The sequence below is a fragment of the Lepisma saccharinum genome, chromosome 4, assembly GCF_977018435.1.
Source record: "Lepisma saccharinum chromosome 4, izLepSacc3.1, whole genome shotgun sequence".
NCBI lineage: Eukaryota > Metazoa > Arthropoda > Insecta > Zygentoma > Lepismatidae > Lepisma > Lepisma saccharinum.
In genome coordinates this window covers 809,710-831,409 of record NC_139232.1, presented here as the reverse complement: position 1 = coordinate 831,409, position 21,700 = coordinate 809,710, and the positions used below count along the sequence as shown (strand labels likewise).

General features: G+C 37.7%; 1 protein-coding gene across 2 annotated transcripts in view; it reads right to left on the bottom strand.

Moving 5' to 3' along the window:
• mrj (DnaJ heat shock protein family (Hsp40) member B6 mrj) overlaps window positions 1–15,187 on the bottom strand; it is an 87,692-nt gene extending 72,505 nt beyond the window's left edge. The window contains exon 1 of one of the 2 annotated variants that reach the window (XM_083120231.1): window positions 15,018–15,187. The gene's annotated coding sequence lies outside the window, so the exon portion shown is untranslated. The remainder of the gene's footprint in view (window positions 1–15,017) is intronic. The other variant, XM_083120234.1, reaches the window with a different exon arrangement.
• Window positions 15,188–21,700: the final 6,513 nt, after the last annotated feature.

Here is a 21,700-nt window from a genome sequence, read left to right as displayed (position 1 = left end):
ATCCGAGCACCGCCTGACGACGCCCCGCGCATGCTCTATAAGGCACAAAGTTGGGGACCCCGAGTCGTGACGTAACGAATGTTGATATTGTCAGCTGCACGAGAGAATGTCGCATGCTGTGCTTTTAAGCTGGATATAAAAATCCCACATGCGACGCGTGCTGGAAGAATCTAACGGACGGAAAGACATTTGCTGTTACCTTAATTGTCAACTTTATTCCATACTCTAATGCAGGGGTTTCCAACTTGCGGCCCGCGATGCCTTTTTTGCGGCCCGCGAAGCCAGTTTGCAAAATACATTAATTTTATGTATTTTTATTAAAATACGTTATATTTATGGACTTCCTTAAACAACAGGCGTTTCTATCACAGGTCATATGAACGAACTGAACTTGAAACTGCAGGGAAGAAATCAGCTAGTGTCAGATTAAATGGGTTTCGTAATAAACTGAAGATTTTCAACGTTACTTTGGAGAGGAATAACCTGGTCCATTTTCCAAGCTGTCGGCGGCTAGCAGAAGATGAAGAAACACTGGACTTTTCTGAATTGAGTGCAAATATTAAAGAAATAATGGATGAGTTTGACTCGAGATTTAAAGATTTTGAAGAACTTAAAAGCAGCATCCAGCTATTTAGCAATCCTCTTGGCGTTAACATAGAAGAACAAGAATATTCTGTCCAACTTGAATTGTGTGATTTGCAAGGCGATGTGTTCCTCCAAACTAGCCAAGAAAAGAGGAAAGAGTTTTTCAAATATCTTTCAAAGGAACGCTTTCCAAATCTTCGTAGTTGTGGGCAAAGAATCTTCATTGAAGTTCATCAAGAACCGCTCCAGAAGCCGACTGGCACATTCTTCACTGCTTGACCTTCTGAGACTTTCAAATACAGAAATTGGACATTCCAACTTTAATAAACGAAGTAGATCGGCCTCAATTTTCACATTGAACACTTACTATGAAGGATTGTTATTTGTATGGTGTGTTTTTCATTTCTTTGAATTAATCCATAATTATTGATTCTAATTATACAATTTTGACTAGTGATTCCATTGTTTTTATTGCCTCATTATAGAAATTTAGGTCATGCGTAGGTACTACATTTTCAGTTCAGTACTTACAGTTCTTGTAATATTTAATCCCCCCCACCAAAAAAAAGAATGCGGCCCGCCAATCAACTGATGGATGTAATTTTGGCCCTCGGACCTTTTGAAGTTGAAAACCACTGCTCTAATGCAATTGTTTCGCATGAACGTGTATTTATTATAAAATAATATCTGTACTTATTAAAAGCACCTGGAAGGAACTAAAAATATAAACAAATCGGTACTCAGTGTGGAATCACTATATATTCCATGAATATTTTTTTTCAGAATGCACTTCTCTGCATCTTGTATTTCATCTATTTTATATCGTTTTTCTGTTTATTTTATTTCGCTTTTTTTGCCACTTCTGGCTAATCGCGACGAGGAAGCTTTTATTGTTTGTGAATATTTCTAACAACGAAAAATTAATAACGTTACATCAAAAAACGTGTTTAAATATTTGCAACGACCGTAAACTACAAGAGTTTGTGTTTGTAGTTTGTGCTTTCCAATTCCCCTATATTTTTAAGCAAACGTTTCCAGCCTCCCAATTGTGATAGTTCTTAACCCGCTGGCGTAGCGGTAACGTCGTCGCCTTATAATCAAGGGGTCCCGGGTTCGATACCCGTTGGAGGACATAGTTGTTTGTACCCCCAATTAGCATAAAGTGGACATAACTCAAAATCAAACGATGTCTCTCTTATCCGTTTACGTTGACCAAATCAATCATTTCATTGCCCACTATTGCCATCCAAAACAACTCAAAAATCTACATATAAAGAGCGCAGGACGCTTCACTTCTGGTCATTTCGGCCAAAAAAAAAAAAAGATTCCATTCGGTGGTCGATTACTCACGGCCGTGCACACCTGAGTAGTTCGGCTCCAGTGTGACCGCCCACACTTATTTACATGGTGTTACTGTTCTGCAGTTTTATGGCAGTGTAAAAGTTCGATCGAAACCGGATTAAACTTTGCCGTAGCTTCTCGAACTGGTGTCATTTTTATATCAAGTGTTGGGAAAGAAACTACGTCGTCAAAGCGCCGCTTTCCTGTCAGGTCTGAAATCGATTCTCTTTCGTCGCCTGCATCGCGCACAAAGGCCGTACGTAATCTTCCTTCCAAAACACGAAGTCGCAACTTATATAACCCTTGACATGCGTTCTAATGATACATGTGCAAAACCAACATTTTCTAATTCATCTGCCTAGGCAAATGTTGATAGCATGGTGAAATCATAAAAGATACTGCTTTCACTTTCTGAGCATGTTGTAGGATGGTTCCCATGAAATAGGGACTGTCCCGCGTCCCTTCACATATTTCGATCTGATTAAACACAACCCATGAGCATGCGGTAAGTTCGTTCTCGTGTTTTCTTAGAAACTAATGACCATAAGACTACTGCTGAAATTCAAGGAACAATGAACTTAACACTTTGAGACATACTTTGTACGACGCAGAATAAAGTCACAGACATTGCACATATTCATCATCAATCACGAACTTTAACCAGAGAGAAATGGTGCTGCAACAATGCGCGTGTATTTTCAACGTATACGTCTACAATCGTTGTGCACTGCATCAAGCCAGAAGGCACTTAATGAACGTGGGGATGTAGTAGAGTTCCAGACATTCTCGAACTTGGGATGGTGAATAATGGTGGTGTGCACAGTCAGGCACCCTATACTTCCTCCCCCAATCCATCTAACAAACAAACTCCCGCTTGATAGACAGACGCCCTAGTGATTGGCGCATCATGAGATCACGAGGAGGATGAATGATAAAACGGATGGCAGAACAAAAGACACACGCGCGTCGTCTCTCGGACACGAACCAAGATTCCTCGTTTTGCAAAGCATTTTGCTAACTATAGAGGGGGACACACACTTCTAACGGTATTTTCAATTTATTTAATATAGGCATTTGGGTAAATAACCACATGATATTTACTCGATCCGGTCTATAATGTGCTCCATTATTTTCAGAGGCGTCCGGTCATCGGGAGATTCGGCGATGACAAAGCAAAATAATAAAAAAAATATTGCTTTTCAAACATTTTAGAGAAGAAGTAAAAAATATGTCAGAAAATTGGATATTTGAGCGAAATTATTTACGTGACACCATGAAACAGAAATATGCAAGAGATTCGCTAAGTTTAGCGCATCGAAAGGAGAGCCCAGTTCTACCCCTGGGCCCAACCGCCGCGCTACATTTCCTGTTGAGTGAAGTGGTGGCAGGCGGCCCAGGTTATCGCAGCAGGTCTGTGAATCCAAGGTCCTTTGACCACTTTTTCCCCGCTCTTGAAGGTTTGGTCATAAGAGACCTTTTTTCAGCCCCCTTGTTTACAAACAAGGCAGGGTTTCTGTGACGCCATCAAGATGAAACTTCTCAGAATGTCCAGCACTGTAAAGCATGCAACGCTCTTGTTTTTACGAGAAAAACATACATTGAAGACCATCGCAACACAACTTACACAGAATACATGAAAGTAATGGTGCACAGAAAAAAAATATGTACGCAAAAGCATAAATTTCCCCACGGTTAGTGCTTCATCCTGCGATTCAAATATAGATTTCGGCAAAAAATGTTCTTGCTTTACAAAACACGAAGTACTTCCTGTTGTTTTGTTTACTATGCTTACAAATGACAAGACTGATGAAGATTCTTGTGCTCGAGGTGACATACTTACTCAGACAGAACCTTTTTCCCAACATATCTTACTCTCACACCAGGGATGGTAAAAAATATCAGGATTCCGGAAAATTTAAAAGCATAATTCTGAGAACTTGAAGTCATTTCGAAGCTAGCGGCTTCCATACCGGAGATATCGCACGCGATTTAACGGGAGTTGGCGTCCGGGCGGCCGCCAAGCGTCCCGCCGTCAGGCGCACAAATGGGAAAGAAGGATCCTTACATTTTATATGTACAAAAAGAACTATCTTCGGAATGCATTTATCATTCATTTTATGCCATTCAAAAATACAGTTTCTGTGCTTGTTTTCCATTATTAGCTAATGTAAAACTATTACAAATAGTTTGTTCCAAACAAATGATTTAGCACAGACATCTACCCTCCTTTTGCGTAATTTATGAGGATAATAACGTCTTTGACACTACTACTACCACTAGTAGTAATAATGCCATTATTAATGTTATTATTATTATTGGTACGTTTATCCTGGTACTTGCCCCCCAAGACAAAAAAATTGTGGTTGCGCCTCTGCGTACAATACAAACCCCAAGATTCCCTCGGTTCAAAGCAAACACTTCCTTTGTGCTCTAACATTCTCACCTTGGCAAGATGAAAAGCGCCTCTTACAAATGGAACCGGTCGTGAAACGTGGTTGGCGTTATGTAGGAGTAAAGCTCGGTTCACTCCTCCCACATCACCGCTTTTGTGGTCCGATTCTTAGCAGTTTTGCTGCCCCCAGGCTGCCCACGAAACTGGACAATCCAGTTGGTATTTCCAATCGATGAGCTGATTCCAGCGGGGGATGTAAATGAATGGGAAAAATCTCATGAACAATATGGGGAATGGGAGGATAATACTCTGTGTGCAATCATAGGTTTCCACTTCTGACACAAACTATCATGCAGAATCTTGTGTCGTGACCAGTAGAGCCGGCCTCCGTAGCTTAGTGGTTATCGTGTCATGCTACGAAACATTTGAATCATGGGCCTCTAGAAAAAGTTCATGTAATTCGAATGGTGAAATTGTAGCGATACTTTATTACAAAGAATATTGTTTTCTGCGATTTACAGGATGTCAGTTACAGCAATTTACTCCCATGCCCAACGGTATAATGAGACGACATTAGAATCATGTTGACTTCCCTAACTAGGAATGTGCGGGACGGAAAAGTTTTTGGTCAGGACGTGATTGGTTTGATTGTGACTGATTTGATGTTTTAAAGTCCACTATATGCACAGTAAGGCTAATCGGGACTGGACCTACAGTTTAAAGTGGGATCCTAACCACTTGTGCCTCCACAGGGTATCGAACCAGGGACCCCAGGACGTGATCGGGAAGGAAATAATAATCCTGACATTCTCCATTTTCCGACCAGGTCGGGAAATTTTAACATGTTACGAAATGTGTTTTTATTTATATAGAATTTGCAATCGAGGGGAGGGGGGCAATTGCACCTCTTTGCCCCCTCCCCTGCAGGTGCCCTTGGCCGTCTGGAAGAAAAAAGTGCAAGAAATAGGGAAAAACTAATTCCATCTTGAGTATTCTCTTGTCCTGCTACCCTTCTGCTAGTCTTGCATTTTTTTTTCCTTCAATGTTTGCCTCCCCTTGCCCCCCTAGAATTCATTTCCATCCAAGGTTAGGGGGGAGGCAATGGCTCCGTGCCCCCCCCCTCTGTGGTTGCGCCACTGATAGAGAAGGCATTTTTAAAATAAAAAAATATGAAACCCGTATTTTAATGATAACATTTAAACACGAAGGCCACGATAGTAATTTATGTTCATGTACTTTACTTATCGTTACTTTACGTATTTACATGTTGTTTGTGAATTGTCAGTTTATAACTGTTATGCTGTATTATGCAGTAGGCCAGTAGTAGCTTCAATTAATCCAACCTTTTAGCAACGCACCAGGTGGAGGCACATAGTGGTTCGGATTCCACTTTAAACTATAGGCCCAGTTCCGATTAGCTTTTCTGTGCATAAAGTTGACTTTAAAAAATAAACTGAAACTCACAAACAAATAGCCATGCTTATGTAATCAGAAATAAGGTTTTGGTGCTATCATCAAAGGAGAACTTCCCGGTTTGGCGCCTTCTTCCCCCGCCCTCGGGCCTTAATCCGCCCCTGTGGAAGTCCAGGAGGGCTCAGAAAAGAAAATGTCTATTCACCACCAGAGGTGGTCATTTTCGTTCAACCTCCCTCACCCTCACGATTTGCCTATCGCCCTCACCCTCACGATTTGCTTTTCGCCCTCACCCTCACGACTCACCAGTCGCCCTCACCCTCACGGATCGATCTCGCCCTCACCCTCCCTCACTCTCACAAGTCTTCGGAGAGTGAGGGTGAGGTCTGCCTCATGAGGGTCGCCCTCCGGAGGGTGACCACCTCTGTTCACCACTGCTATATCTGTGAGCAATTGTAAGCAGTAGAAAAAAAAAGAGGCACCGAATTAGTGTTTTCGGAAGGGCGCAGAGACTAGAGGGCGTACCGGGATTTTGCCCGGTGGGCCAGTCCAGCCCTGCCTATATAATAAAAAGCTTTAAAACCAACCTTTGCAGAAATATGTGCATCAAAACAAGAAGTTTGCAACAGTTTCTACTCTGTTTCATTTTTTAAGTTCAATATGAAGAGGCTAGTCAAGATTGAAAAAAAAAAACTATTATTAAATCAGGAATATCGTGAATACTTAAATTGTAAATTATAGAAATCTTGTAATTATATATTTTTTTGTCTGAACTGTACAGAACCCTCCAAATATCAATGTATATGTTTTATATGGAGTAATAAAATTCAAATTCAAACAAATTTCCTTATTCAATGAAATATACATTTCAGACATTGAGGGGGGGGGGGATAATTTATCACGATCAAATGCTGTTTCAAACCAATTTTACGGTTCACTAAGAAAATTCAATCTGAAACAATTCAAACTGGATGTCAACATCCAGGAATCGAGGTGGAGACGTCTCGATAACAAGGCAACACTGTTGGGCTTGGTGGTTAGGTTGTAATAATAATGAAACAAGCAAGCCAGAAATCCTAAGTTTGAACTCTGCATTACAGAAAACTCTTTGTGTTGTTCCTTTGTCTATTTCATCCTCCAATTCTAATAGCCTAAGGCCAGCCAAACTTCTTTCTTTGGATTAATCACAATGTTTTGGTTAATGAACAGATGAAATGAATGAGGAGACAAACAAAATGACACATTAGTGGTTAAGCCTGAGACCTCTGGCGTCATAAAATGCTAGGATGACCACTCCATTAGTGATCATCACAATGCCACAAAAAAGTTAGGAGTAATAAGTCACACACATTAAGTTATTTGCCACGGTGGCCCTGATGTACTTCGTGGGCCATAGTTTGGGCAGCCCTGTATTAGCATGAAAAGACAGCACAATGAAAATGCACAGATATTGACCTAACAAGGTTTGATAGATTTGGCTTATTTTACTTCGCTTTTCGGCCACTTTTGGTTAATCGTAAAGATGAGGATCAGTGATGATATTATGAAGAGACACTCTCAAGGAACTCCCAAACTTAGGCTGGGATTTGAACCTGGGCCCCTGGTATCATAGCATGCTCCTCACAGCCAGTCCTCACAATTAGCACAATCAGCCAGCCCTCACATTAATGGACGTCAATTTCTGTGCCGGTTCTGTAAGGTTCTCTATTAATGTAGGTTTATCCTTCTAATGACTTCACTTAAACACACATTAAACAAAAATTAAATTGGGTTGTTATGTCAGAACTGGCAATAACAGATCAGAGGAATTCATAACAAGAACAGGAGTAAGACAAGATGATATTTTATCACCATACTTGTTTATCATTCTGATTGATGAAATTCTGAAAGAAATAAAACCAAACATGAGAAAATTCAAAGTAGGAAATTGGAAACTGAAAACTGTAACTAACTGTATCTGAACTTTTATATGCAGATATTGTTTGCAAATTCACAAGCAAACCTACAAAGAAATTTAGAAATAATAAATGGTAATATATTAAAGAAATATATAAAAATAAACAAAGAAAAAACAACTGTTACGGATAGGCAGAATAGAAAAACCCTGCATAATAAGCCTTGAAGATTCATGAGCTAAAACAAGTACAAAGTTTCAAGTATCTATGTATCACAATCAATAGCAATGGAAAAATAGATGGAGAATTAAACACTAGAATAAAGAATACAAACAGACTATATTATGCCATAAACAAAGGATTTTTATAGAAAAGGAAATAAGCCAAAAAACAAAAATGATTGTTTACAAATCAACTTATGTACCAACACTGATATACATATATGGAAGTGAATCCTGGATAATTAATGAGAAACAAAACTTACAAACAGTAGAAATGAAATATTAGAATTGAACAGTGGGAAAGACCAGAAGGGACAAAATCAGAAATCAATCAATCAGAATAACATGAAACCAATACATAAGGATGTTGAGCAAGCACAACTCAGATTGTTTGGACACCTCAGCAGAATGCCTGAACATCAAATACCTAAACAGGAGGATTGGATGTGGACAGACCACATAAAACATGGAATGAGCAAATGAAGGATATCCTGAGCAGGAGGAACATCTTGTGAAGTGAAGGAAGGAAGTTGGCAGGTCATGACAGATGGCGAGCTCTCTCTAAAACCTCGACACCAATTGGTAGAAGAGGATCAGAATAAGTAAGTAAGTAAATTGGGCTGTCCAAAAAAATAGTATTGTCTCCTTACTCTCTTCTCTACCGGCATGTGAATTTCTCTGGGATTATTACTTGCAGTTGGAGCTGCGGTAGTCTAGTTTGTAGGGCATCCAGTAGGTAGACCCAGGTTTGATTCCAGGGGTGGGTGATCTAAGGTTGGAATTTATCTGGCTGGCCTTGTCCCCGCATAAAGCAGTTTTAGGACTCACTCGGTCTCAAATTAATGGGTACCTGGGGTCATCCCTGCAGAGTAAAGGTGGCCAGAGCATGGTGCTGATCACATCACATCCAAGGTGGCAGAGATCGAGAATGTGTTGGACCCTACCCCCACATCGCTTAAACATGCCTTAATGACATGGTGCTATATGCACGAGGAACTTTAAGTTGCGATTACTTGCCGTCAGTCCACTTTCATATATTTCAACTCAAATGACACTTTTATTTAATCTGCTTGGAACTAGAGAAAAATTATATAACAGATATTATAAAAGATAGTAAGGTTCCAGGAGTGTCCCTGTCATCCAGCAAGGTACATTTCTATCCATGACTCCCTCTGTAGCGAGGGTGACCCAACAACCTCAATCCATCCATGTGATGGTTAGTTACCATGAGCTAATTGAGGAGCAGAGCCTTTGAAAAGTTATGCAAACTAGTTTTGAATTTGGAAAACCTTATATTTGGCCAAAAGAAGTAACAATCTTGACAAATTCTCACAAATAAAACAAAAATATGCAGCCCCAATATGGTTATCACATGGTCGAAGGTAAAAAAATGACTAAGGTCTGTATCTGGAATACTGTTCTCATTTTTCTTTATTTATGTCGCTTTCCTGCAAATTTTTGCCTACCCATTCTTTGTAGCTTTAGTGCCTATAAATCTAGTTTCTACTTACAAATAAAACAAATTTTTTGGCACACAATAAGATAGAAACACAATATTAAGATAGGCCTGAAGGATGGTCAAGAGTGGATTGATTTTGCCCAGAACAGGGACAGGTGGAAACCTTCTGGTTTAGGGATGACAGACAGCTAAGTAATTCCATGCCGGTTTCCCAGCAAGCAGTCATTCTTCGTTTATTGTCATCTTGCAATTTCATAGATGGTGAGAAGAGGTTTTGTGCTTGAAACTTAATACCATGTACTAATTACAAAAGTAGGGATGTGACGAAGCTGAAAATTTACCGATGCTGATGTACTCAGCGATAATTTTTGGAACCGATGCCGATATTTAACCGATTCCGATACATAAGATTATTAAACAGAAATGGGATGTTATTGTCTGCATGACAAAAGTAGATTTGCTATGTACATTTCTATTGCATATCATATGTATATACATATATATTCTCAAGAGTTGCGAATGTACATTTGCATCTACAAAAGGTTATGTGAACCTAGAGATTTAACATTAGTACACAAGCAGTTCTTTGAAATGTAAAATGAATTCCTGTTCTGCCAGATTCAACTTCAGAAATACGAGATCTGGAAGCACTTCAGGAAGTAACCTACTTCTTCTCTTATCACAAATCTGTTCAGCAACACTGAACACTCAATCACTGAATACTGATGCAGCAGGTATGCCCAAGTATTTTCTCAGCACTTGCTTCAGGTTTGAATGCTCATTTTTGAATTTCCAATACAACAGCAATGTACTGTTTTATTTCCGATTTATAGTTAGGTTGATCCCCTGAATGAGAGTTTGCAATAATTTTATTACGAAATCTCTACAATAATGACGAATCATAACCAAATTTTCAACAAATCTTACAAAACTAGAATATAAAACTGGTTAGCACGTAAAACTCTAGTATAATCTGTACTGGTTTAAATATCGGATTTTTGCCGATTCCTATATGTCAATTTCTGCCGATTTTCATACATCTGTAATCGGCTTCGGCACATCCCTATACAAAAGCATTTGTGTAGGGTTGCCACATGTCATAGATTTATTTTACTTTGCTTTTCTGCCAATTTTGGCTAATTGCTAAGTGATGATATGATAAAATTGATGACGGGACACTCACAAAGTACACCCATACCAAGGCTGGGATTCAAACCCATTTCCTGTCAATGATACAAGAGTAAGCTACAAGACTATGCTGCAGAGATTTTGACTTCACCATTCAACACACTTGCTGATAATAATTAGTATCAATGCTACTGTCATTTCCTTCTCTTTGCAGTGCTAAGATTCCTTTCCATTGTAAGCTACTTGCTGTAAACAGTTAGTGATCAGGTGTCTGTCTGTCTGTTCAGTCCAAAGTTTTCAAATAAAGTTTCAACATTGTGAGAGCAGCATAGTTCACTATGGCATTGAAAAGAAAGTGCAAGTTTAATGATAGATTTCAAAGTGAATTTGTGTTTATTAAGAAGTGTAAAGAAGATAATAATGGGACTATACATAATAATCATGATGCACATTCATACTACTTTATCGGGTCCACCCCTTCTCTCTCTGCAACAGGCTTCATGTCAGCAGCATCCTGGATTTTCACTTACAAAATATAGCAACCCTAATTTAGATGTTATTTCCAGGCTGAGAGCTTAAAACCTGACCTACCTATCCTAAATACAATTAGAGAAATTATTTTAAAGCTATTACAAGCCCTCAACATACACAACTGATGACAACAAGTCTCAAGCATAAAACCACTTCACTTCTTATGTGAAGTGAGGCAGTAGTCTGTATCCTCTACAACTGTAAACAAATGGTTGCTCACTAGCATTCCCACAAAGCATGCAATAAGTAATTACTATGGCTCATCAGTATGTGCACACAGTCATGTATGGCAATGGAATCGTGGTAGAAAATAAATGTGTATAATGATTAGTTCAGAATCATACAATTGAAACTGGGCCTGTTAATTATCAGAAAGACTGGTACAGATCATTGTAGAAACATGTTAATTTCAAACCGAAGGAGTGTTTTGGCGAAAATGCTCTGCTTGGGTAATGGTTCTGATTGTTTTACAATTCTATTCAAATTCTCCTAGCAGGAAGACTATTTATCGTAGAATTTTGCCAATCATTGTCACACGAAATTTGAACCTTCCTTAAAGTAATTAGCACTGTTTAGGTTATGAATAAAAAAAGTTATTTATGTTGAAAAAACAACTTAAAAAATAACTTATGCCAGCATGCAGGCTTCCCATGGACAATGTATTTTCCGTTGACAAGCTACTGTAAGTATCTAGTAAACTAGTGGAAACTAATGTAGAAGTAAATCGGAATTTTAGTAGAATGCATTTAGGGACTTTATTTTAATGCTAAGAAAACCACAACTGACCTGCCTAACCTAACTACGAAAGCATACATTGAACAAAATCTTAAGTAATCGCTAAAACTCTGCAGTATGTGTTAACAGAAGTAAATCGAACCATGTAAAAATTGTATTTGTAGCATGATGAAATCGCAATAAAACAAAAGGAACTTCGGTCGTAAGGTGTAAGCTTAAAATATTTTTGTTTCATAAATAAGCTTGTACACAGTAAATCCATGTCAACTAATATCTTACCACAAGACTGGCATAGCTTTGTTTAGGGTTATGAAAATACTGATACATAAATGCAAAATGGAATAACGATCTGTTGCCTTCCAATCCCTCCCCCACCCCCACATTCCAAGAATAAATTTAGTACTCGTACTTCTTCTTCATCATGACCCTGTTGACTTTGGACATCTGCTTTTGAATTTGCTTTAATGTTTCTTTTCTGAAGTTAGTAGTCACTCTAGTTCACCAGTATCATATACAATTGTATGAATAAATCACTTTTATCCTTTTGCCATTTTTTTTCTTAATAAAAATCATAATTCAAGCCTACATTTTCGAGCATATGCATACAGAAGCCATATTAGTGTAGGAGATAATTCTGTTAGAAGGGAAGATAGTGATATTGGAAATGAAATATTTAAATGTTGTATACATTTATAGTGTGTGATTTGTTGATTTGAGAAAATTGGACATTTTAGAAATAAATGTTGCGCATCAGGATTTTCATTACCAGATTTGCTACTCTTGAGTTTTGATGTGTATTTTTGCTAGATGTGCTGGTGTACGCACGTGTCCCATCCTTAAACTATTGATGAAAACTATGACCTGCCGTGGGAGTGTGTATAAAAAGAACCATGGGTCTTTGGTTGTAAAGTCTGCTATTCATCTATATGTATTACCCACAACCTTAAATTGATCATTTGTTCCACGAGTTTGATTTTCACTCGTGGTAATAAATCTGTATACACTAATCTATTGAAACTTGTGTGTTGTAAATCTCTGGCTTGTTTAGCATACGAGTCCACTCGTTCATTTCCTACGTTAATATTATGTACTTTAACATAACTGAATTGTATGCCAATGTTTCTTTTGCAAGCAAATTGAACCTTGTTGAATAATTAAAATATTAAGATAAGATTGATGACATAATTTGGGATAAGATGTAGATAATGCTTGTAATACATTCAGTGCATCTGTAAGGAGAAGATTTTTTTTAAAACCTTCGGCTATTCCACATTGTAAGGCTTTGATTACCAGTTTCATATATCGGAGACACATTAAAATCGGATATTTTGTGTTTCGCATGGTTCGTACTTAACAATTGTGTATTGCGGAACATAGTTCAAGATGCCATTATGCTTTTTGCATGAAAACAAACACTTTTTCTACTAAAATAAGGCATTTTTCTAAGTGCTACCGAATGCTCGTTGCAGTGCCATATCGCTTGCTTTGCGAATGATATCCCTTCTTTTCTTTTCGAATATCAGTGTTTCCAACTCCGTTATGCACGAAAATTGCTGTTCCACGATGAAACGTGTGCAAATTGTACATTATGCATGGGTAGCTGACGGATAGCCACACGAACTATTTCCGATAAGGTTAGGTTAGGCAAGCATAGTTAAAAAAGGGGGGGTTGGAAACACTGACAGGGGGGGGGGGTTACGTCATCAAACATATGCAGCATTTGGTTCATGTAGGGGAAGCAATGGCAATTGTGCGTCGGTGAGATATTTCTCTTGAAAAATACATGATTTCCCGGTCAAATAGATTCCACGATGAAAGAAAATACCTCGACGAACGTTGGAAACCTCAGAGAAACTCATTTCCGTAAGTAGTTTCTTCTGTAAAAATGAAGAAATGTGTCTCCGATATATGAAACTGTTACCAGGCTTTGTATAGTGCGTAACTTTCCGCAGTAGAAATAGATGAATCTATAGGTAATCTAAACTGTTGGGATGCAATAGGCACATCCTACCCCTTTGTTATTCTTTTGAACCATCGGTGTAAATCATCACATGTCTTGGCCATTTTTCACTGTACAGTGCATGAAGTCTTAGATATCTGAAGTGAATTGAACATTGTGTATATAATGGAATATCCAGTTGATAAATCGGTAAAAATTCAACACAGTCCCAACGGATTTCTTCATTTTTTCAGAATAAACTACTTACGGAAATGAGTTTCTGTAGCATTTAGAAGTTCGTGCAGGTATTTCCTTTCATCATGGAATCTATTTCTCTGGGAAATCATGTATTTTTCAACAGAAATATCTCTCCGACGCACAATTGCTGTTGCTTCCATTTGCTTGCGCTACATGAACCAAATGTGTGATGCTGTAACTTCCCGTCAGTGTTTCCAAACATGCAGTTTTTTTGCAAGATGAAAATTTTAACTATGTTTGCCTAACCTCACCGAACCTAACCTTGCCGAGCATGGTTTGTGGGGCTATTCATGAATTCGGGGCTATCCGTAAATGGTTGGTGGGGATATTTCGGTTGATGAGGTTGCAACATTGCCACTGATGATCTACCACCGTAGTCAAGCTGTCTCGGCATGTTGTCATGTCACAAATTGAAATTATTTTCGTGAAAAGAGCAAAATACCATCTGGAACAATCTTTCGCAATGCAGAATAGGTAAGTACGAACGTTAAAAGTTACTAAATGAAAGAGTGAGAGGTGTTGGGACCATGTCGAACATTTACCGATAAATCAAAGGTTGTAGAGTGAAAGTCTTGGATCGAAGTTTTGGAACTAAGTAATGACAGGACACAAAGAAATATGAGGTGGTATGTGGATTTATTACATAGGCTTCAACCCATTGTATTTCAAACAATTTATTAAATGGATGAGGATGATTTTCCCATGTGTTAAGGAGAAATTTTATTGTTAATTGAATCCGCCTGCGTCTGAAAGATGTTTCTTTACTCTCTATGTAAACACTTACATAGAGGCTTAATGGCAACAGACCTAGACAAGTTCTCAATGCTTTTCTTTGAAATATATCTATTTTGTCGATGCTCCCCCGTAACTGAAAGCTGCATAGTCTAAAAATGAACGAATATGAAAAAGAAGTAAAATTTTTGGGTGCCCACCCCATTTAGTTGTTGTCATCCTACGAATTATGTTTAGAAAACTAGTATCCGTACACCTGGGAAAAAAAAAGCTATCGACCACCATTGTCCTAGTACTTCAGGTGTGTATAAACACATCACAGAAATGTCAATTGTTCTCACTCACTAAATATGAGGGGAAACAAAAAAAAAAATATTTTCCTTCTTACCTTCAGTTGATTCTATTATAGTTCAATGAAAATTTTTCACTCCACAAAAATTAACAAAAAAAAAAGTTCAATTTTACACTCCAAAGTTGATCTGGTACACAAAATTCACGTTTCACTCACTCACTTCGGTCGGGTACACTACACTAGCGCCGTTTTCGCTTACATTTACGTCGATCGGTGTAAACTTGCACAAGTCGTTTTCTTCTTCTGCTATAATGCACATGCAACAAAAATGTGGAACGTAGTGATTAAGCTCAATCAAGGGTATAGGCGAAAAGCCGAAAACAACTGGAATCATTGCTTCTGGTGGTTGCGTTTGCTAAGGGCCGTATTCATAGTTAAATCTCAAGACACTGTGTAAGAGATTCTTAGCCAAGACGATCTTGGGAAGGTAATCTCGTCTTGAGACAGTGTCGTTTCATAGTCGTATCTTGAGAAACTCTTGGCTAAGAGCCTCTCTTCCCAAGGAAAGAAACTTTCTCTTCGCCAAGACGACGATCCTGAGATACGATTGCCTAAAGTGATACCAACTTAAAAGAACTGCAAGAGAAATTGTCAAAAGAAACAACAAAACACATTTTGAAATACATTAATAAATTACGTGAAGTTATGAACAGAGTCGTAAAGGTACATTTATTTCGATAAGTGATGATTTTGTTACAGAAGATGAATTACTTTCCTGGCTTTGTATGTTTTTCTTGGGTTAGCGATAGGGTTGTATGTTGGTAGTAAAACAAAAGAAAATCACGCAGCGGTGTGCAGTCAAGACGTAAATTCACAGCAGGCGCTGTGCTGTAGCTTCATGTTTTGTTGTTCATATACGTTGATGAAAGAGAAACAAGAACAACAAAATAATTATCTACTCACGGATTAAAACTTATAGATACTCGAGTTTGGATTCAAATTAAAAATTAACCAGTAATTAGTCTACATAGAAACGAGTTACATCAAAACTCAGCGTACTCAATTCTGCGTTAATCTATGTATGCTACGCAATTTTTTTTGTCTTGAGATAAAAAGGGTCCCCCCCTTTTTTTTTTGCATACGATCGCTCTCTTTGAAATTCTATAAAAAAGAAATGGGTGGTCCGATTCTAATGAAATTTTATTACGGTGCAACCAGGAAGGTTTTAAACAATTCTTAATTTTCAGATTTTTAAAATTTGTCAAAAAACTATTCTTATCAATTTTTGCGAAACTACTTCTCTTATAGTATTGTAGTCCTACAAATACAATTTTGGTCTTGCTTTGAAGGTCTTTGCATCTGTTTTTCAAATCCATTATCATTGGCAATTCACGTTGCAAAACAGATTTTTAATAAACGGAGTACAGGGTGTCTACCAAAATAAATCCGAAATTCTTGATCTTTCTTCCCTTTTTCTTAACCTTATTTAATCGTTCACTACTTAGGCATAGTTGCAAATTTAGATATTTTTATTCAATGAAAAACCCTTACCAGAAGGCCAGTGAAGATGAAAACTGAAGCTGTGCTTGACTTGCTTTAATTATTAATGCATGTAAAAATTAATGCTCCAGATATCATCTTAGATGGGGAATGGCCACATTACGTTATGTAATATTTTTACAAAACTTTATGCATACAAAAATGTAATTCTTAAGAACCAAAGTAAACAAATTTTAAACACAACTCATTATAATTTAAATTTTCAAATATTCAATATTATTAAATCCCAGGACAGGTATATAACAATTTAACTCGCTACACTGTAAAAAAAAAAATAGCAAACATTCTTGACCACAAGCATGATTTCTTGACTATCTTGACTGGTAGACAGCCTGGAGTAAATATGTACATGGAACGTGTCCAACACTGTTAGCACTAAGAGCCTGCAGTTTCTATGGTTCAACGGACATCGCTGCATTGATATGTGCGAGAACCATTTCAATTCAACTTTTTTGGGACACAAATTTGATACATTATATATTAGAAAAATCAATTCATTTGTGAATATATATCCATAAGCATAAGATAAAAAAAAAGTTTTAGTTGAGCAAAATGGGCATTTACAGCTGCAGGCATGCATTTGAGGAATCTTATGAACTTGAAGGTTACCAACCTTACCACTCTTTCACTGTAGCATCAATCTGTTTGAACATAATTTCCTTACATCAGTCTAATACTGGGATGCTTCTCCATTTTCTACCCAAGTATCAATTTGCAACAAATGAGAAAGGGCTATCTAGTCCAAACTTACCTGCACATTGTCATGTTCTTTTCAGAAAACCATAGAACAGATGTTGTTCACTTTGTTAATATTTACAATTTTTTTCCTGAAATCTACTTGATGTCCTCTTTCCACATACATAAAATAGAAGAAACCATGAAAGAAACTAAAAACCAGTAAATATCTGATATTCCCCGGGACACCTATAACTTCTTCGTTTTGTCAATTTTTGACATTTGTATTTACCTATCTGCTTCGCGGAACATTCTTTAATTCATTCACGTTTTTTTGATCAAAGTAATTGTAATAAATTAGTAATTTTTTAATAAAAGTGTTTTTGTAACTGAAGAACGTACGTTTCCGCAAATGGTTTGTGGGGCTATGTGTCGATGGTTCGTGGGGCTATGTGAGAATGGTGTGTGGGGCTACGCATATTTCTTTCGAAACCAATTTTTAACTATTGTAACCTAAACGTGACCCTACCTAACCTAACTTTACCGGGAATCGTTCATGGGGCTATGTGTCAATGGTTGAATTTCCGCTATGAAACATTCCCACATCACACAAAACACCTTCCAGATGTTAAACAATGCTACAGGAACTTATTACCGTTAAGTAGTTTCTTCTGTAAAAATGAAAAAATCTGTCCGGGGAATATCAGATTAGTACCAAAACTACTTGTATGGATTCGAAATCCCAAGCGGAATACTCATAATGAATTTCCACAATGTGCATATAAATTGTTCACTCCTATTCTCAAGAGTATAAGCGAAATGCAATGACATAATTCGACACAAGTACAAGTAAAATTCATCAACGAAGAAAGCGTAACATTTAGAAGTTGGAATTTCAAATGGGTTGTTACAATACACGTGAACAAGATATGCGGAGCGATTATAGCCTGGCATTTATGCACAAAATGAGTGTATAGCAAAGGACATCAAATATTCATAATATGTTAAGAGCTAAACTTTTGACAGAAGACAAAATAAATCTACTGTCATTTAATGAATATCTGAGATGTATCAAAGTTTAATGCAAAAGTGTATAACAATACACTGGGTGTATTTTTTATTCCATCATAAAACAGAAGGTACAAGATTATGGGATTCTCACATATGAGGAGATGCACAAACATTACCAAACTAATTTATCCCACTCCCTAATCACAGCCTCTCTGCCTTTGCTCATTTACGCTGTACCATAGGCTATAGAAACAAAGTGAGAGTCCATGGTCACAATAAAATGTTCCAGCGAGCTATGATCAATTGAAGTGCTTGGGTGGAAAACATGGTAAGTGACATTTTGGTATTTTTGAGTTACAAAGTAAAATGTGCCATCCTTCAATTTTAGAGAGAAATTGCCATGTCATACAATTTGCAATGGACTCGGTGAAGCCTTCTGAAATTGGTAAACAAAACACAAAAACAATTTATCTACAGTATAGCTTCTAATAATATTTTTTCATAATGAACTCGGAAATGACCAAGGTGTCACTTAGCATGTTTTACACACAGAGACCTTCAATTGCTTCCTATGAACATTTCTCTTGCATAAGTTACTCATTATTTTTCAAATCGTATAAGGAGTATATATTTTTTACCCAGTCAATTAGAGTAACATTAGCTTGATGGTACACTATCATCAGGCCTTTTCCCATTAATGAATGATATCAAGAGAATTTGATGCACTTACTTACCTCAGTAACTCTCAACTGTACCAGGCTATACTGAATAGTTGAAAGCATATAATTCCTGTTGTAAATAATTTTTGGTGTGATACCACAGATTTTTATGTTACTTTTTTATCGATTGTCTGTGCATGTGTGCACATGGTGCATACATACTCCCTCCCATGGCTTCCAAGAATATCCACATGATACAAATTCATAAAATTGATTGATTGATTTAGTTTACTTTACTTCGCGTTTTGTGCCTCTTGGCTAATTTGCGAAGATGGGGATGAGTGATGAAATTGATGAATGGACATTCACAAACAACCGAGCCCGAGCGGGATTCGAACCCGGGACCCTTGGCGTCGCAGTGCAATGTGCTAACCACTCAGCCACAGGGTCCGGCACAAATTCATAAAAGAACCAAAGGAATTAAGATAGTTAATTTTCCTAGACACATGGACATCACTGAGAAGTTAATTTTACTAGACACATGGACATCACTGAGAAACATTAAACTGTGTAATAAATAAAAATCAAAACTAATTTACAGGTAAAGCACTAATTTATTTTGAGAATAATCTTGTTCACTGGTCATACATAAAGGAAGGTCACATTTCATTATTTTCTTTGACTCTAAAAAAAAGGGGAAAGAACATAAGTTAAATGAAATTATGTTGTCCACGTATACAAAATACACATGTTTTTGGTGACATTAAAACCATGTAGTAAAATGCATGCTTTTAAGGAAAATACAGTTTTGCAGGATAACTTGTTGATATTCTTAGTATCAATCAATAGTATCAATGCACACAGCACTTGGATGAATACAAATTTAACGTCATGGAAAATGCTAAAACAGCGTTCACAATAAAAATCAAACGAAGAGATACCCAGGTGGCATCTCATAAAACTAGGATTCCTACCACTATAATTCACTGTCACACACACATGCTGATGCAGAAAATTGTGTGCGAGAGAAAAAGAGAAACATTGAAAACTGAGCGAATAGTCTTTGACAAAGTATAAGCTGACCACATTGTTATATTCATATGAACAGTCTATTCACAAGAAGCTCCTTTGCAGCTCACCATTGTTACGATGCACACGTGTAGGCTCTATTTCTACAGACATGATATCTGAGGTTCCTTGAAAATTTCAACATCGCCACTGTATATGATACCCATATTGTGGAAAACTGCACACGCGATAACAATGTCTCGAACTGTTTCCAAGTCTTCTGGACAAACGTGGAAAACGTCGCTTCCATATCCCAAAGGTACTCTCCACAACATTCCTCTGCTGAGCATGGGCATAGCTGTACCTCTTTCAGGATCAGTTGGTGGGTCTTGGAATGGACTGTAGAGGTATGGTCGAGTTGAGCTGAATATCCCTTGCCATGAAGAATTGCATCTTGTCCTTTGGAATATCGAATTATCATAAATACTTCCTGCCCATCTAGCCACGAAGTCATACGACAACCTCAGAATCAAAGAGAATGACAGGACGTGTAAAGGTAAAAAGGCAAAGTGCTCCCCTGTGCTTAGCACCACGCCATGAAGGCGTGTAGGGGGTGTGGGAGTAACGCCCCACACTTTCTTGATCCGGTCGTAAGTGGAGATGATGTGATCACGCCCCTGACCGCCTTTACCCCCCCCCCCCAAGGTACCCATGTCATTCGACATGTACAGTGGGATCCATGAGTATTACCTTGCAAATTGTCCATCACCATGTTCGTGCACTTTATTTGACCCAATAAGAGCTTCAAGAATTAAAAGAAAATTCAAAACAAGCTGTTGACAACTTCTTCACCAGGACACATAAAAATCCATCGCTTAAAAACACATAGGATGTAAGAGAAAATTTAATGAAAATGGTCATGGACAATTTGCACGGTAATACTCATGAATTCTACTGTACATGACAGAACGTGAGTGTAGTAATTAGTAGCAGCACAGATAATTAGTGCTAGCTAGTCCCTCCGCTTCCGGTGACAATTTTATGCTTTGGAATAAAATCGTACACAGTTTGGCTTTTCGCGATTAAAATTAACCGATATGCCATCTGGTGGGATTTCCAGGAAGTACTCTAAGTCGGATACGTTGTGTTGAAGTCGTTTAAAGCATGGGGAATAGGCGAGAGAGTAAGGTCTACTGTTAAGGGCTTCTTTTTGCTCTAAGTCGTTTTATGGGTCAGAACAAATTAAAAGTTTTCATGTGTTTCCACCCTTTGGAATCAACAAAATGAACTTTGTTAATAAATCAGGGAAAACGTAATTGACAGAAGATTGGTGTGGGGGATATATCACTGTAATTCGGCAAGGAAATTACGAAGAATGCACGAGTCTGCTTACTTTATTTTTCGAGAGATAAATATATATTACCATGAAAGTAAAGTTTTAAAGTGTACTTTATAAATAAAGCTTTTGTTTTCCCTCGAAAAATCATGAAGCGTCTTACCCAATGCGTCCATGTATTACCGGTATTACGTATGTGTGAAATTTGGAACAGGTGCTAGTCGATTAAGAGAGAAGATGAAAATAGTTTGAGAATGAATTAATGTCAAATGTAACCAGAAAAAAAAGGTGGACATGCTAATGTTACTATTTTATTCAGAACGATGTCCTTTTTCAGTGCGTATAGCCTGGTCATGAAATCGTGAATATTATTATTAAACCAGCCTTTCTTTCGAGAAAGAACTGCAATGATATGTTTGCAATTTTCTCCTGTCCCAGCTTTTCAAGTACAGGCCCATTTTAATTCCTTTATTTTCAAATAATTTCCGAGAACCCCAGTTACAATATGACGTGCAGATGATACAGCACTG